Source organism: Marmota flaviventris, chromosome 15, assembly GCF_047511675.1.
Source record: "Marmota flaviventris isolate mMarFla1 chromosome 15, mMarFla1.hap1, whole genome shotgun sequence".
In the NCBI taxonomy this organism is placed as follows: Eukaryota; Metazoa; Chordata; class Mammalia; order Rodentia; family Sciuridae; genus Marmota; species Marmota flaviventris.
Window position 1 is genome coordinate 15,740,808 of NC_092512.1, and position 11,050 is coordinate 15,751,857.

The following is an 11,050-nucleotide window of genomic DNA, read 5'->3' on the forward strand; positions in this document are numbered from 1 at the left end:
CAAACAATTAAAACTACACTGCTAATAAAGCAAGAATCTTTTGCATGCTCTGAACACCTTAAGGAGCAGTCAACATGTGCAAAGAATGTCACTTTGATTACAGAATTATTGCATTATGGAAGAATGGCTTTCTGAGATGCTCGAAAGCCAAAGGGAAGATACTGGTTTGTGGATGCCAGGGTACCTACTCTTGTTTCTCCTCCTTATGTATAGGGGACTTGCTGAAGCTCTAGGGCTCAAAAACTAGGAGGGGTCTAGGAGGACAATTTTAATTATGTGCACGGACTGTTGGCATAAATTTCTCCTGAAATGATGATACAATCCCATAGCAAAAGCAGGCTGTGACACAGTTCAAATGAGCTCTACATTTATTAGTCCCCTATCCAGAAGACAGTATTTCCAGGGGACACGCTACTTTTGGGGTATTCAAAGGCCAAGGATTGCTCTGTGACTCTATTTTGCTATCCCAGCTTCTTATGTCCCAGACCTTTGATATGACATTCTACGTCACTGATAATCCTATCAGAAGCTTTACAGAGAGAGGGAGAGGAAAAAGAATCAGATCATTATGTACTCCACCTGAGAGGCTGTGTGCATTTGCATTACAAAAGCCACTTTAAAAGAAAAAGTGTAATAGCATGAATTTAAATTTGTTCACTTTAATTTTATTTTTTCATTTGGTAGCTTCCCAAAGTTGCTACTTTTATACCTTTCCAGTATTACAGTATTTTTATAGGATTTATGATATATATAGCTTCCCAGAGAGAGTTTTACTGAATTCATACAAGTCCCAAAGAAAAGACGATATGAACCCAGGACAGCTGGAGTTTATAGGTTCAGGAGTTTTGACACACAGTTTTGATCCCTTCCTAGGATCACCCTTGACCGCGTGGTCCAAGATGGTGCGAAAGCACATCCGAATTGCAGCCCAGGGTGGGGAAGAGGGAAGAGGAAGGGAGAGGCCCTTTCCTCTTCCAAGAATGACTCTGAAGTTGCTCCCATGGCTTCTGCTCTATTTGGAACTTGTCCACACCCAGCAGCAAGGGAGGCTGGAGATCCACTTCCAGGGCCCAGACAAAAAATGAAGTGTCTTATTAGTCTGAAACAGAAGAACTAGCCTGCGGGGGTAAGGGAGGGGGGGTCCCACAGTGTCTGCCACTGTTCACACTTGGGGCCACCAAATATTTGTGGGCTCTTCTCTTCTCATACACAGATACACCTACCCCATCTCCAAGGGAGACAAGTCCTGGGATTCACTGTGGCGCCTCCACCAGGAGTACCTGAGTGCAAGGCTGTCAGGGCCCACTGCAGCCCCTGGTGGTAGGAGAAAGCACGTGACCTCCCTCACTACCCAGCCCTTCCATACCCACCACGTGATGGTGGCACAGGATCAGGAAGACTGTCATACGAAGCCCCACTCAGAAATGAGATCCAAAGAAAGCACACACACTGCTGGTCCACGGCCACGGTCAAGTCCTGCGGGGCAGGAACTAAATACACTTTTCTCTGTCAGCAGGTGAGTCACTTGGTCAACCCATCTGGGGACCTTGGCTCTGCTCAGGACAGCCTCCCTTGGCTGGCATGCTCTGTGGCCTTCAGCTCTTCCCTCTGGGAGGTCCTCCCTTGTCCTTGGTTTGATCTTTGCTGCTGTCTACTCTCTGGCAGAGAGCTCTGGATGCAGTGCCTAGGGAAGACGTGGGGACAAGGTCTGAGTTTTTGATAAAACTGCCTATTTGGAGCCTGGTCAGGGGACTCAAGTGATGTCATCGGTGGGTGTTCTCTCTCTCTCTCTCTGCCTCTATCTCTTGGCTGTGCCGCCCACTGTCTTCTGGATTTATTCTCACTCAGGCAAGTCTTTGGAAAGTTCGATTAGTCCAGTTCACGCCACACACCCACTCCAGTAAGTTTTCCACTCAGACTATGGTGCTCCTTGGCCGGCCTGGGGCTCCCGTTCACCAGGGTGTGCAGCACCAGTCCTGAGCTGACCCGGATGACGGGAAGGGTAGAAAGATGGTGCTCTTTTTCTTCCCCAAAGAAATCAAGGGCTATGCTCTCAGACAAAAGGGGAAGCAAAATGAAAGATACCCAGGACATGTGGCCAGCAGCAGGGCCAAGATTTCCTGGTGAGGAGGGTGGAAATACTGGGAGCTCTGGTTTAATACAACGTGTTAAGCCCCAGGGCATTTCTCCCTGAGAGCCCTACTTCAGATAAGGGGAGCAGCCAGAGCGGAACCCTTCCCTCCACCCCAGAGCTGCCTCTGGTCCTGAGAGGGACTGTGCCCTGCCCTGGTCCTGTCCCCTCTCACCCCCCACTGGCCACAAAATTCAGAATGAAATGTCTCTCCCCACCCCTCCTCTTTGCCTCTTCTCTAAAAGTCTCCCTCCTTCTGGTATCCTTCCCAGATCTAGCCCAAGGGGAGCCCCCAAGGGTGGAGACTCTAAGAGGAAACAGAGGCCCTGGGCTTGGGGAAGAAGGAGCTGGACTAAAGTGAAATCCTTGGCCCCTGGAGGTGGGTGGAGAGGGCTGAGGCCTTTACAGGGGCCCAGCAGCCATACCAGGAAGCAGGGAGGGTGGGTCGCCTCTGTCCTTCATCACCTCAGAGAGCAGGTGGAGAGCTGCCAGAGAAATCCAGCCGAAGGAAGAAAGAAGACTTTTTGGCTCTGGAACATGTGCCGGCCTCCATACAGCTCCATCCTATCCACAGTCCACCCACTGTCCCCCATGACCTCATGACCCCACTTTCAAGAACCCAGCTCATTGTCCCCTTACCCACCCCTAAGAAGTTTCAACCCTGGGTGCTGCGCTGCACAGCTGCAGGTCTCCTGGGGTTAGGAAGCTGCCCGAGGATAAAGCACTCAGGAGGCGTTCTTTTGAAAGTGTGCCCTTCCGTCCTGCATCTGTGTCCTGGCCTTCCCCCAATTCCTCCAGGACTCATCTTGCTCCAGCTTCCAGGGGTTTGCCTTGGGGTCCCACTCCTGCAAGATGAGAGTGGGAGAGCCCGCTGCCTGGCACCAGGGCTCAGTCCTCAGCGGCCTGCGGGCAGGGCTCTCCCAGGACTCAGACTTGCACACTCAGGCTCTTCAGGGCAGAGACTGCCTGGAATTTGCTCTTTCATTTCCCCAGCAGGGCCCACTCAACCTCACCACCCTTGGGGAAATGGAAGAAGGTTTGGACTTGAGCTGTAACTCAGAGAGATCTGGAAGACTAGATGAAGCTCATGTTAGGAGGCCAGCGTTGGGAGTTTCCCGTATCTTAATAGTCCTGGAGTCAGAAACTGGGCCTGCAGGCACTGGTGGGCAGGCAGGGCCGGCTATATCACCCAGCACCTCACAGTGGTGGGCCGCATTTTCTGAAGTGAGCCATGACACTGTCTCCCATTCCACGTGATCTTCTGCACTGTGACCCTGGCAGTCCTTCATCAAGAGGTGAAGTCTGTTTCACCACCCCGGGTAGCATGGCAGGCCCTGGGATTGCTCTGACCAAGAGAACAGAGTGGAGGTGATGCTACGCCACGTCAGGCATGGTTCTGCAGGGGCCTTGTGGCTTTGCTTGCTGCCTCTGCAAAGTCGGCCATCATGAAAAAAGTTCATGTGTTCCTGAGACCACTGTGCTGTAAGCAGCCCAAGAAGCCCCCCTGGAGAGGTGCTGGAGGGTAGCATGGCATGTGTGTGTGTGTGTGTGTGTGTGTGTGTGTAGAGAGAGAGAGAGAGAGAGAGAGAGAAGGGGAGGGAGCCAGCAGGCTGAGAAGCTGAAGAGCATGAAGCACCAGACGTAGGAACATTCAAGATTACAGAATTTTAACAATACCTTGGATAAGATACTTGTCTTTCTCTTCTGCTCAAAATCTCAAATCCCAGGGAGAGTCATTTACATAATTTTATTTCTTTATCATGCAGTATAGCTCTAAAGGTATCAAATAACAATACACACAATGCCAGTGTTGTTAGCAGTAATTTTGACATTGTGAACTTGAAAAGAAATAACATTTAGCTTTTTTTGTCTTTATAATAAATTCCTTTAGGGCTCTGTTTCTTAAACCTAAGCCTCGATTTGGGGCTGGATAATTCTTTATTGTGAGGACAGTTCTGTGCATGGTAGCCTGTACTATCTACCCTTTGGATGCCAGTATAAAACCCTTCAGTGGTGACAGGAAAATATCCCAAGACACTGTCAAATGTCCACCAGGGACAAAAGTACCTCAGGTTAAGACACTGCTTTGAGGGTACACAGTCAACCAACATAACGAGTCTTAAGATGTTTTGCACTTTCTTCTCTCTGGATTATGACAGCAAGTTGCTGTGTAGGTAGCTTCATTTGTTTCAGTGTTTTTCAAGTTTTAGTGGATGCTCTTTATTTATTTTAGTTTTTTTTTAAAGATGGACACGATATCTTTATATTATTTTATTTTTTTTATGTGGTACTGAGGATCGAACCCAATGCCTCACATGTGCGAGGCCCAGCCCCATCTTACTTTGTTCCAGAGTAATATAATATGCTTTTCAGTTGTCTAAGACAAAATACCTAGTAGCTGATACTGTCAAAGAAGTTTCCATTTCATCTCTCTGCCCGGTTCCTCTATTATTCTCTGGTGACCATTTTCATTAGCTTGGGGATGTATCCCCCTCCTCTTTTTGGAAATGTAAGCCTATACATTTTATATGTTTATATGTATATTTACTTATTTCCCCCTTTCTCCCATAAGTTTGCGTGCACTGTAAACACTGGCGTGTGTGCACAGCTATCCACCTCTGTGTTGGTGGAGCTCCAAGTGGCTGCCATATGCGGGGCTCTGGGGTGGGCACTGAATCCACCTTTGATGGAGAAGCAAGACTGGGCCTGAGCCAGGAGACGAAAGCCAAGGTTTGAAGATATCAGATCCCATAGCCTGCTTCTCCCATGTGATCAGGGGCCACTCTGATCTGCCCTGGATGACACTCGCACCTCTGGGGATGGCTAGATAGGTCAAGAAGTCCCTCATGGAACTGTGAGTGGGACGAACTTGTTTGAGAAAATAGCAGGGTGAGGCAGTTTGCTTGGGACCAAAGAAAGTTCCTTTGGAAAACGTCCATTGACTGGAATGTGTTTAAGGGATGTCTCCGCTGAGGCTCAAGCAAGTGTAGGAATGAGTGGAGTGGGCCCCACCCTCACACTCGCCGCAGACACTGGGTTCCATTAAATGAGCTGTCAAGAAATCTCAAGTCAAGTTTAGCCATGCATTAGTTGTCTAAACATGTATAGGTAAACTTTGAGCTTTAGTTTGTTATTTTCATTGTAAAAAATTCCAAACATTGCTGAGTGCGGTGGTGCACACCTGTAATCCTAGCAGCTCTGGAGGCTGAGGAGGAGGACTGTGAGTTCAAAGCCAGCCTCAGTAACTTCACTAGGCCCTAAGCAACTTAGCAAGACCCTGTCTCTAAATAAGACATTTAAAAAAGGACTGGGATCGTGTCTCAGTGGTTAAGCACTCTTGGGTTCAATCGCCAGTACCCCCGCAAAAAAGAATTCAAACATATGCAAAAGCAGGGAACAAAATGACTGAGTATAGTCATCATGCAATTTCCACAGCCATTAACATTTTGCCGCACTTGCTTCATCTATACCAACATTTTTTCCTCAAGAATTTTAAAAAATAAATTCTATACAATCAGTCAGTTCACTCTTAAATGCATCTTTAAAAAAATAGGTGGTGAGGGGTAGAAAGGAGAATTTTCTTACATTATAAAATGTAAGTGTCATCCTTATAAAAATAACATTTATTTGTTACTCTCACGCAATATCCAGGCCAAATTTAGATTTCTCTGATTGTCTAAAAATGAACAAGCAAAGAAACGAAGTAGTTTAAATCAGAATCTAAACAAGGTCTACTCATTGCATATGGGGCTCCTACTGTGGGACTTGAGCCTACAAAAACCGAAGCCACAGCCCTCAGGATAGCTGAGGACAAACTAATAAGGACAGAAGCTTGGTTGGTTTGACTACCAGATCCACTGGGCTGTGGGAGACACCTGTGATCAGACTTTGCCAACTTGAATGCTCTCCGTTCATTCCATCGTTTCTCTTAGAACAAGATTTTTTTCTTCCTTCCCATTCTCCTTTTAGAATGCTCCAGGGGGTGAATGTGGGGAGTAGACTCGTTACAAAGAGTTGCTATCCTCAGTTTTCAACCCTTGGATCTATTTATAGATAAAGAGCGCTAATAACTTGATGGATGGGTGAGTTGGGACTGAGTTCAGGGTTGTGAACACGAAGCAAACCTCGCAGGTCATTGAGCTCACAGCTTTGACTGACTCTCCCGGGCCCCAGCAAGCCATTTTGGTCCTCACCGCCCTTCGGTTCCTACTAAAATCTGTTTTACCACTCAATCGTTTGCCAATATCCAGTCACCATCCAGCAGAGCATGGTTAGGAGCTTGGGCCCTGGAGTCTCGTCAGCGTGGTTCAGTGGTTAGATTACACAGACTTCTCGGGCAGGCTTTCCAAGTTCAAATTCTAGGACTGCCAACTGTGAGTTTTTTTCTGGGAGCCTGGACAAATTACTTCTTCTCTTTTGCTCCATTTGTTTATAAAGTGACAGTGGTGATAGTACCTACCTTATTGGGTTGTTGTGAGGATTAAATAAATTAATGCACGCTAAGTGCATGAAACAGAGCTTAACACAGAATCGAGGTGCTTTATGTGTTTGCTGTTCTTACTATTCTGCATCCACCTCTTAGATGCTGTGAGAGCTTGAGTAAGTCATCCAGTTAGACTAGGTCTCTAACGTCTTATCTCTCTAAATTGGGAATTATAATGGGACCCACCAAAAGGAATCTTGTCAAGATTAAAAGGTAATTAACCTAACGCTGGAAAAACAGTGCCTGGGACATAATAAGCACTCAATAAATATTAGCTATTATTAACTTTGGCCCTTCGTACTTGCCACAGGTACGAATCCCAAGCCAGAAGTCAAGTATGCCAGGAATCTATAAATCAACTTGATTTCAACTCCAAGACTTCATGTTGCCTCGGGCATTCTTGGAGTTTCTTTTCCCGGAGTCCTCTGGAGGGATCTGAGGTTTTAGATAGTACCCAGGTTCTCAGAGGGTCCTACTGGGCCTCAGCCCCCCACCTGCTCAGATGGCTATTATTTCAGCCCAGAGAGGGGTGTCTCTGCTGCTTGCACGCCACCCGGGGTCTTGCAATGTCCAGGGGACCTGGGCCCAGGAAAACACCTCCTGGTGCATCCCGTTCAGCCTTAAACTCAGAACACTTCTGGGACCCCCTGACCTTTCTCTTTATCTCTTACCCAAGTCTCCAGAAATCTCTCCTTAATCCAGAGGAAAATCTGTTTGCTCTCAAACACTGTTGATGACCTCAATAGATTTTTGGAAACAAAAGAGTTGCGTTGCATATGTCCCCAGAGGCAGAGAAGCAGCACGGAGCTTGGTACACACTAGAGTAGGACATAGGCCACAGGAGGAGCGGGCACCAGCTCACAGAACTCTCTCCCCTGCCACCTTTGCAAGTGCACAGCCATGGCAGAGAAAGGAGCATGTCTCCCTGTCCCCGAGTGGACACTGTCCCGTGCCAGGCAAAATGCGAAGCCTCAGAAGAGAATAAGAGCTGAATCAGATAGAACACCTCAGAGTCCTTCCTCTTGAGCAGGGTCCCCCACTGGGGACAGTTTTGCCCCTGGGGAAATTTGGCAATGTGTGGAGACATTTTAGGTGGTCACAACGGGTTGGGGAGTGCTGCTGGAATCTAGCGGGTGGAGGCCCGGGGGTCACAAGCATCCTACAATGCACTGGACAGCTCCCCTTGCCCCCCCCCCACCACAGCCAAGAATCCATCTGACCAAAAATTTAACAGTGTAGAGGACAGGACATGAAAACTGTCCCTCAAGACAGAAGAGAGTGAGGAGATGACTGTGTCAGGCTCATTCAACCCTTGTCCCTGGAGGACCGTTAGCCCTAACCAGGAGGACCGTTCCTGAGAGTCTCTTCATAGAGGGATGACCTGGGACCAGCCGGAGCTGGGTCTTCAGCCTACACAATTCCAGACAGCCGTTGTCTGAACAGTCGGCCAGGTCCTCCTGGGCCACAGGAGCGCCCCTGGGGAGGTCCTGTCAGAGAAGGGCCTTCCCTGCGGGGCAAGGTGGAGGGTGAGGGTTAGGAATTAAGAAGATCCATAGAGAATTGCTAGCTTTTATTTTTAACGGCTTCTAGGGCCCGGAAATGGAAATGTTAACTCTACACAGCTCCCCACTCAGAGTGGCAGAGAGGCCGGGGCTCAGGTCCAGCCTCCCACTCTGGCTATGGGTGGGCCAGGCCTTCAGCCACGCCCTGAATATCTTGACGAGGCTGTGTCCTCCTCTCGCAGGGGCTACACACACAGTCCCTGAGCCGTTGCTGCCGCTGCACGGCCAGCCTGGGCCTAGTCGGGATGGCTCTCCTTGCACGGTCGGTGGCCCTCATTCTGCCCCTGCCCTTGACATTGTCAGCTCCACCTGTCACCCCCTGTTGGACTGCTGGATTTTCTGTCACGGCAAATACCCGGCAAACCCACATTCATCCCTCTTCCTCACCCCCCTCCTTTGCAAAATCCATCCATTCCAGAAGTTTCTCTCTTCCCAAGCTTTCCTGTTTCAGTCCTATGTGGTCCTCCCCCAATGTCACTATGAAATAACCGTCACCTGATACCTGGACTCCAGCAGGAGCCTCTTATGTGGTCCTTCTGCTTCATGCTTGTTGCCTTCTACTTTATTCTCCACCTGGAAACTGGAGTGATCTTTCCAAAATGTGCCAATGATAGCAGTTTATTATTATTATTACAGCCACGGCTTGTGGTGCATTTACTATGTATTAGTCACAGTGTAGAGTTCTTTACATATACAATATTTTTTAAAAGCTCCCTGAAAACCCTATGATAAAAATATTCTTATGTTCCCCATTTTACAGATATGGCAACTGAGGCACAGAGAGGTTAAGTATCTTGTCTGGGGTCACACAGCCATTAAAAGGGAATGCCTACTCAACTGTTACTCTCTAGAACTCTACAAGGATTCCCTGAATTCTGACCTTTGGAAACAAAGTGCATACCTTTGGCTTGGTCACAGGGTCCTTTGGGACCCAGGCCCTGCCTCTCCGTCCAGATTTATCATTTGCCATGCTCCACCTGACCCCCTAAGCTTGAGCCTTGTGGGACCATCTACAGCTCCTTGAAGACGTCCCTATGTCATGCTGCTCTGTCTTTGTTCAAGTTGTTTCTTTCCCCAAGGTGCCTCCCTGTCCAGTCTGTTTGTAGACTCATCTCTAGAAGTTGACCTGAAAAGACGCCCCCTTCCCACCCCCGCCTGTGGAGAACGGCACCCCCACGTGGAGAACTGCCCCCCACGTGGAGAACTGGCCTCCTCCCCACTTCTGAGCTTTGCCTTGACCAGGACCCTAAATTATGACCTCATTTATGTCACCACGGTTGGGCGTGGGGACCGAGTCCACTGCTCTGTACGTGCTGTGCTCTACAGCATCTGTGACCTATTGTATTCCTGCCACCATGACAGGGTGCCTCTCCTTGTCTGTGGAGTGTGACAGTGGTTGGGCGTGACAGTGACAGCCCTGAGTGGGAAAAAGACGATGCTGACCGCCTGCCTGACACCGTGGGACTGGGGCACGGCCCAGGAGAGGGAGGTCCTCAGAGCCTGGGAAGCAGCTTCTAGGACCACAGAGAGCACGGGAGGGTGGAAGGAGCTGTCATGTGGCTCTGTGCGTCAGGCTGGGCTGGGCCATGACACGGTGGAGAGGGGCGGCTGGCTCTGGAGGCTGTCACCTGAGCCCTGTGGCCTTGGCCAGCCCTTCCTTGCTGGCAGGATGCCCCCTCCAGCTCCTTCTCGGGATCCTTTGGGATTCTGTCCCCGGTGTCCAGGAGGCCATTCCCCGGCCTGGCTTGGGTGGGCGACAGGCTGCTGGGTCTTAATTCTCTGCTTGGACAAGTCTGCAGCTGTCTCTGGCTTCCCGGCTGTCCCTTAAAATGTGGCAGTGGCTTGCTGCCTCTCTTGGCCCACTGGGCCGCGGGTGTCGGGGAGAATGTGTGAGAAGTGATTTCACTTCCTTAGGATAAGGACGCAGGGCAGCCCCCGGGGAGCACGCAGATGAAGTCATAATTTCAGCCCCAGCTGTGCCCAGCAGGACTTGCGGAACACGGCTGCCGTGTCCCCGTCTTCCCTCCTACACTGTGCCGGCTGCAGGCTCAGGGAAGACCTCATGCCTGCTGCTGCTGGAGGGGCCTCGAGACCCCGCCAAGCATGCCCTGCCACAGCCCCCACCCACACCTGGTGCATCTGAACCTACCTTCCAGCTGCACGGGGCAGGCCGGCCTTGCGAGGTTCTTGGGGCAGGCAGGAGGGTATTGAGAGAAGACTCCCAATCAGCTTGTGCAAATGATGCCATCTGCTCTCCTCTGTCCCCCTGCGCCCCAGATACTCACCTCACTCAGATTCACAGGACAGTGTTGACGGGTACGCCTCGGCCCACCCCCTCAATTCCTTTGCAGCTTAGGAACAAAGGCCAAAGGCCTTCAGAGGTGGATGTCACCCATCTTTGTTTTTACTCGACACTTCACGAGTCAGCTCCCTCCGCCCCACCACCATGGGCGCTGCACACAGGTTGGGTAGACTTGGTCCTTGGTGACAGACACCATCTCAGCCAATGTTTTCCAACCCTACTCCTTACTTTGTCACTCTCCTTACCTGGTGCAGGCACTCTTGGAGGTCTGGTGTTTACAAAAGGGAAAGAAGCAGAACTCCCTGAGCCTTCCGTGCCCCCCCTCGCCTGGCTCAAGCCCCCTCCCTTCTCCCTCGGGACTCCCTCCCTTCCGTCCCTCACCTGTCTCGCTTCAACTCACCCTTTGAAACCCAGCCCCGTGTCACCCAGAAACTTTGCCTAATCTTTATTTTTAGAGCAGTTTCTGCTGCAGAACTCAGAATTATAATCACGTCTGTATCAGTCTGTCTCTTCCACTGTGATGCCAGCCCCTTCAAGACTGGACCCAAGGCCTTAGCTATGCATAGGACAAT

The 11,050-nt window shown here is 49.9% G+C and overlaps 1 long non-coding RNA gene across 1 annotated transcript; it reads right to left on the reverse strand.

The window, feature by feature from the left end:
- Positions 1 to 643: 643 nt before the first annotated feature.
- On the reverse strand, positions 644 to 10,766 carry LOC139702071 (uncharacterized). Its single transcript, XR_011704662.1, has 2 exons — positions 10,724 to 10,766; positions 644 to 1,684 (listed from the first exon to the last, which is right to left on the reverse strand). It is a non-coding gene; the product is annotated as an uncharacterized lncRNA (long non-coding RNA).
- Between the last annotated feature and the right edge of the window lie 284 nt (positions 10,767 to 11,050).